The sequence below is a fragment of the Galleria mellonella genome, unplaced genomic scaffold (assembly GCF_026898425.1).
Source record: "Galleria mellonella isolate WM207_F2 unplaced genomic scaffold, CSIRO_AGI_GalMel_v1 utg35, whole genome shotgun sequence".
Lineage (NCBI taxonomy): Eukaryota > Metazoa > Arthropoda > Insecta > Lepidoptera > Pyralidae > Galleria > Galleria mellonella.
In genome coordinates, this window is record NW_026442082.1 from 4,299,970 (window position 1) to 4,307,314 (window position 7,345).

A 7,345-nucleotide genomic window follows, 5' to 3' on the forward strand; every position below is an offset into this window, starting at 1 on the left:
CACATTCCTTTTTGTTTGATTTGCCCTTCCACGGAATCGTGGCTCAATTAAAAATTGATAAAGATAGTTCTAGGAAATCGATTGTATTATCGATATTTTTTTATTGAAATAATATTGGCACAGATAATATAATACTAATAATATAATATTATAATAGAAGGTAAGATAGAAGGAAGGAGGGGGAGAGGGAAACCGAGACATAGTTACATCAGGCAGATCAAGGAAGGAGTTGGTGTCGTGTCGTATCAAGAGGTGAAGCGACTCGCTGAAAATCGTAGTGAGTGGCAAGAGCTCCACCGACAAGAGCGCAGCTCTTAAATAGGATAGATAGATACGAATATATTATAGGATACGGAGGCTGCTAGATTAAGAAACAGTGTGATTAGAGAGGAGTGTGAAATACGTGCTGTTATGCATGCTTGCACCTGTCAATCGTGGCAACTACTGGCGAAACCTCCCAAGGGGGCGGTTTATGTTCAGCAGTTGACAGTTAAAGGCTAATGTGATGATGATGAGCGTACCTTCTAAATCGAAATATCGCTATGCAAATATAGCTGTTTTACATCAAAAATACCAGAGGGAGACTTTGTACAAAAATCGATTGCTTGGGTACCTCTGTCCCATTCGTGTATCAACCGTGAAGCAGTTGTGTTTACATGGCTGTGTTTCGGTTTGAAGAGTGGCATATAGCGTGAATCTACTGGGTACAGAGGAATAACACCTGAGTCCTCAGGAATGGCAACGCATAGGGGGTATCATGGGGGAAACAGTATACTCTGTTATGTCCATGGTACTGCTCGTGTCTATAGGCGACGGTTACCACTTTCCATCAGGTGGGCCGTCAGATTGTTTGCCATTCTAAGTTGTAAAAAAAAAAATACGAATAGCACAAAGGTACGCATACTGACGACTTGTACATAGCCTCGCTCTGGTAAAATTTGCTAGAAATTCACAAATAAAATATGATAATAAATTGTCACAACACAATATAGCCAAACATAAATACCTAATGATAAACTAGGCAGTCATCTGTCAATCGATACTGGCTTGAAATATAGGGGGTGTTTGTTGCGATGTCATAAGAAACAGCATATATAAATAATAACACTTTTGTACATAGCAGATTAATGTTCCCAGCATAACATTAATATCTGCCACAGCGACATTTACCGGCCGTCTGAGTAAATCCGCTAAACACAGTTCTACCAGCCGTTCATTTCCGTTCTCGCGAAGTTTTGTCTCAACTAAGTTCGAAGGTATTCAGAATAGAAACAAAGATCATAAATGTGATATATCTTCTTTCAGTCTCACTTGTGTAAAGCACCCTGTAAAATTGATACCAGACGAGGACAGTATAATGTCTGCATAGGATTTTTTTAACACATGAAAATAGTCTATGGTTTCGAATTTTAACAACAGTATTTTTTATAGCTGAATGTGGAATGGTAATCCCGCTTGCGTTTATGGTACAGGCTGGCGAGACACCAGTGAGAGATGACAAGTAAGGATAAATGCAGGTCAGTTCACCCACCATGGCGAATTTGACGAGAATGAACCACTATGGTTTTCAGGGGAAACTGCTCGAAGGTCGACTCGATAGAAGAATTTACCATGGAGACAGCTAAGTTAGCTAACGCATATACCGACAGCGCTGGCGGGGTTATTACCCCTTTTTCATCATTAAAATAATGCTCTTATTTTAATTACCATTATCTTCCTAATATATCTGATATTAAGCTGCTATACTTATCGTTATAAAAAAATAACTAAGTGCCCAAACTCAGAATAGGATTGCAATATACTTTGTGATATTTATGGTGCTTTTCACGTCTTTTGGCTCTAGTTATTAATTTTAATCTGGTGATCTAAAAGTTGGTTTGCTATTTCAAATCGCATTAAAAGAATTACCCAAGACAGACACGTCATCTACTTTACTGATCAACATTCGGTTTGTCCTTTTCCTCTGGCTTTCCGTGACTTAAAATCTGGACTTTTTTTACAAAATTCACTGTAGCGATTGCCAAAATCTCAGAAAACACAGATGTATGTATGTGTGACTATAAAAAATTTCAAATAGACAAATTATCCGCCAGTAGGTTAATTTTCAATCGAAGAATTCAGAAGTTGTTTAACTTCGAAATAGTACACGCAAACAATGTTCGAAGCATAAGAACTAGCAAATTATACTTGTAAACTTCCAAATCAATAAATCTGCCAACAACAACAAAGCAATAGACGCTGCGAAAGAACACTCCAAGTATTCCCAAACTCGAATTCTTCAGCTTATTTTAATCAACCTTTGATCGTAACTTTGATTCGAGGACCGTTTACCCTTCGAACAAAATGGCCAATTCACTGACATTTTAAGGTTTTTGTTAAGCATAGGCACTTAAGGTAACAATACCTGTGGAATTAGTTATGAATTAAATTCCAATAGATGGATATTGGATTTGGAAAGGTTCGCAATTTTAAATTGCAACACTAGCGACATAATGGTTTCATATTGTTCGGATAGATGCATATCAATGCCAATGCAAACTATTGCAAACCGATCCTGGTTCTAACCAAATTGTAAATTCATGAGGGCAGTACAATTATCATTGGTAATAAATTGGATTGATATCAATATTCATTACACATCATATTTAGCCATTAAATGGTCATTGCAGAAAATAGGCTTCCCTAGTAAGGAAGGTTTTCCAGGGGACTACAGATATCTTAAACCGCGGGATATCGTTAAGGTAACACATAGGATCTATGAAATTATGGTATAAGGCAGGGGGAGCACAAAAGATTCCGATGGGTCGACGTGCAACGGCTTAGCTGACCCCATATGCGAATATAAGATAAGATAAGGAAGGTTTTGCCAGTAGTTGCTACGTTTAGCAGGTGAATTGGCAATCACAGTTAGGCTTTCATGATATTTTAAGAGGGATGCTACTGCATATCCCTTGACCATTAAGTTCCTCTAGTCGCCTCGTACGAAAACTACGGGAAAAGAAGGGATAGTCCATTCTATGCCAGGACCACACGACAAGTATTCATTATCGATTCAAGAATAAACCTACTGGGCTCTCAATGCATTAATTCGGTATCGAACAACCTGAGGGTTCGTGAGAGAAAACTCCTCTAAAACTGCATTCTACGCGATCATTTAGATTTAAGCGTACGAGTGTTATTTACTATATAACACACCTCGGTTTCAGGGGAATTGTTAACAGCCCTGTAGTTATCAATGTATCTTATAAAGTCAATTAGCACGTGGTCCTTCCTCTAATTTTGAGTAAGCGATTTTATTTTTTATATTCTTTATACACATAAATAGTTTTACAATATATTTTAATAATTTTAATTCAATTCATAGTTTATATACTATTAATTGAATATTATTCTTATCAGTTTTGATTTGTTTATAAGAATACACCTACTTACATCTTTTTAAAAACATATTCAACTTTTTTTTTCTGATGTCTCAATATTTAAGGTTTTTTTTTTTTATTGGATGAAAATGGAGTGGTAACCCCGCCTGCGGATACACTGGCAGGGCACCAGTGAAGGGTGATCGATGAGAATGAAAACAGGCCAGTTAGCCCATCATAGGAATTTGCTTTGACTTCCACGAGACAGGCTTTGCCTAGTGTGGGGTCATAGATATATTGTACCATAGGCTAATTTTGTTAAAGGAAATAAAGATATTCTATTCTATTCTATACATGATAGTTTCCAGGGAGAACCGCGAGGAGGTCGACCTGGTTGGATATATTGCTAGCAATGGGATTCTCAGTCTCCATTACTAACAATCCCTTTTCCCCCCAATATTTAAGGTTATCATTTTTATACATTTCGTGGTCGTAGCCTATTAAAAAAAAAATTAAATTAAAAAAAAATGAAATATTACATCATTAATTTCCGAACGTTTATTTTAATGTCAAATAACTCTAAAACGTTGCAACTACATTTAGAGAATTTTCGATTTATATCAACGAGGAGTATATAAAGGATTACTTGAACAGATTTTCAAGATAACGTGTCCAAATATGACATTGTATAGAAGAGAACAATGTGCCTAAAATGTGCAAAAACCTACATTTAATAAATGTCTATATTGTATAGAACTCAAAGACGGCGTATTTACTGTATCCAGTATGTTTACCAGAGGTAGACTTTGTACAAAAGTCGATTGCTTGGGTACCTCTGTCCCATTCGTGTTTCAACCGTGAAGCAGTTGTGTTTGCATGGCTGTGTTTCGGTTTGAAGGGTGGGATATGGCGTGAATTTACTGGGTACAGAGGAATAACACCTGAGTCCTCAGCTAATCAGGAATGGCAACGCATGGGGGGTATCATGGGCGAAACAGTATACTCTGTTATGTCCATGCTACTGCTCATGTCTATAGGCGACGGTTACCACTTTCCATCAGGTGGGCCGTCAGCTTGTTTGCCATTCTAAGTTGTATAAAAAAAAATCAAAATTGAGCATAGTGAGTGTTGTTTAAATAGTTTTATTTATTTTATACTTCAGGATAAAATGTCTTTTGATAACTTGATAGTATTTGGGAATAGTTAGTTTTAAACCTTTGCATTGTTTACACTTAGTTTTAACACACAATCGAGACTTAACGCGATGTAAAAGCCTTTACATGTAAATAGTACTTACATACCTGTTTCTTTATTGCCTACGTTTCGACGTGGATTGCGAACTAGCGGTCCCATTGTTAACGTCATAGGTACATTACAAGCTTAATATCCATGCGATCACCCTGGACTTGTTCAAAACTCTCCCCCTTCTGGTATTCCTCTATTAAATCCACTCCATTAGTAATTATAGTAGTTTATGCATAATATGACTTTTTTTATACAACTTAGAATGGCAAACAAGCTGACGGCCCACCTGATGGACAGTGGTGATCGTCGCCTATAGACATGAGCAGTACCATGGACATAAGAGTATTCTGTTTCGCCCATGATACCCCCCATGCGTTGCCATTCCTAAGGACTCAGGTGTTATTCCTCTGTACCCTGTAAATTCACTGGCATATCCCACTTTTCAAACCGAAACACAGCCATGCAAACACAACTGCTTCACGGTTGAAACACGAATGGGACAGAGGTATCCAAGCAATCGACTTTTGTACAAAGTCTCCCTCTGGTAAAAGTAACTGACAGTATTTCCTCTTTGTATGGGTAATATACTTGAATGATATTATAATATTGCTGTGTGGTCCCGGCGTAGAATAGGCCACCCCTTCCTTTCTCGTGGTTGTCGTAAGAGGTGACTAAGGGAGGGCGAGTGATGGATAGCAGCGTCCCTATTAAAATATCTCCAAAGCTTAACTGCGGTTGCCAATTCGCTTGCCAAGCGTGGTAAGTACTGGTAACCCCCTATCCCTCCAAGTAGGAGGCTTATGTTCAGCAGTGGACATTTAAAAGCTGATATAATGATGATGACAATACCTAATAATGGGGGGAAAGGGATTGTTAGTAATGGAAACTGAGAATCCCATTGCTAGCAATATACCCAACCAAATCGTCCTCCTCATGGTTCCCCCTGGAAACTATCATGGTTAATTCCTGATGAATTCATCACGATAGGCTAACTGGCCTGTTATCATTCTCATCTATCGCCTTTCACTGGTGCTCCGCCAGCGTATCCCGTTAGCGCAGCCGGGGTTACTATACCATTTTTACTCATCAAAAAAATACCTAAGAATATTACGTGTGCTTAAAAAATGTTCATATGTACACAGTGCATATAAAATTTGTTTTTTTTTTTTTTAATTTTGCATATTGCAATAAACAATTTTCCATCGACTACATAAAGAAGTAGGTTCTCGACACGGTTGTAATTTTTTTACGCTTGTTACCTTACAACTGCGTCAGTTGTAAACCGATTCAGGAACACGTAAAGCCGTTGTGCAGTGACCCGTGGCAGAGGCCTTCGAATGCGGCTGAAAACTCTTGACATCTAAAGAACACCCTCACACAGTAGGAGTAGATATATTTTTTTAATTATCGATTGATTTGATCATGCTGTATACGCATATTTTTAGAGAGTTAGCTTGAACAAAGCATTATTGTACTGTATAAATTAATATAACATTGTTAATTCTCTGTAATGTGTACCTATAGAAATATTTATATTTATATATATATATATATATATATATATATATATATATATATATATATATATATATATATATATATATATATATATATAAATATTTGAATTTTATATATTGAATTTTATGTATAATGGGCGTAACAGTATACTCTGTTATGTTCATGGTACTGCTAATGTCTATAGGCGACGGTTACCACTTTCCATCAGGTGGGTCGTCAGCTTGTTTGCCATTCTAAGTTGCATAAAAAAAAACCTCCAATCGAATTAAGAATCTTCTTCTTTTTGAAGTCGACTAAAAACCAGATAGAAGTACATAAATTAGACAATTTTGAACAATACAATTCGTACCTGCGGTCAATGACCTCGGACCGTTTCAACTGTGAACGGACGCGTGAGAATTTAAGGATAATTTATTAGTCTACAATTTTCACTAGCATTTATTCACAATAGCTTTCATTCGTTGTGAATGTCTAAGGTCTCAAACAGACAATTTTCATTTGATCTTACCTTCAGGCACTATATATAATCTATGATCTTACCGCCAAACATAAGTACGTTGTACAGTCAACGGCACAAGTTACAATAAAAAATTGTGTCCCAAAAAAAAAAACACTTTAATTGTGACAAAATCAATTAATAATTAAGTTGGTTTTTCTTGTATATTGTATGAAATATTCTGAATCACATATGTAAACATGTACGCCATTCACTATCGTTCGTATGCCAGCCATGCCGATATGTAAGCACAAGTAAAGGAAAACCCAAAAACCGTAAATTTGCAGTTATTATTATTACGATTTTATACGGAACCCTTATTGCGCAAGTCCTATTCGCATTTTATTAGCTTTTTTTTTAATTTTCAACCGATTTTGATAGACATTTTTCATATTCTTACTCTGTAGCACAACTTGATTCCTTGATACAAGTTACTCTCTAAAGTACTAGGAGATCAGAACTATGTAGAAGGTGCAACATTCATTACATGTGTATTTAGGTCTTGCATCCATAGACGTCTATTTAAAAATCTGTACTGTATTTTTAAATTATAAAAGACCGCGGATATTATTCTTATCTGAATTGCGGTGCCACTACAGTGTGTTATATGGGGGGGGGGGGGGGGGGGGGGGGGGGGAATTGTTAGTATTGTGTACCAATGGCCTCATTGCTAGCAAGTCTTGTTAGGTCGACCTCCACACGGTTCTTCCTGGAAACCATTGTGATT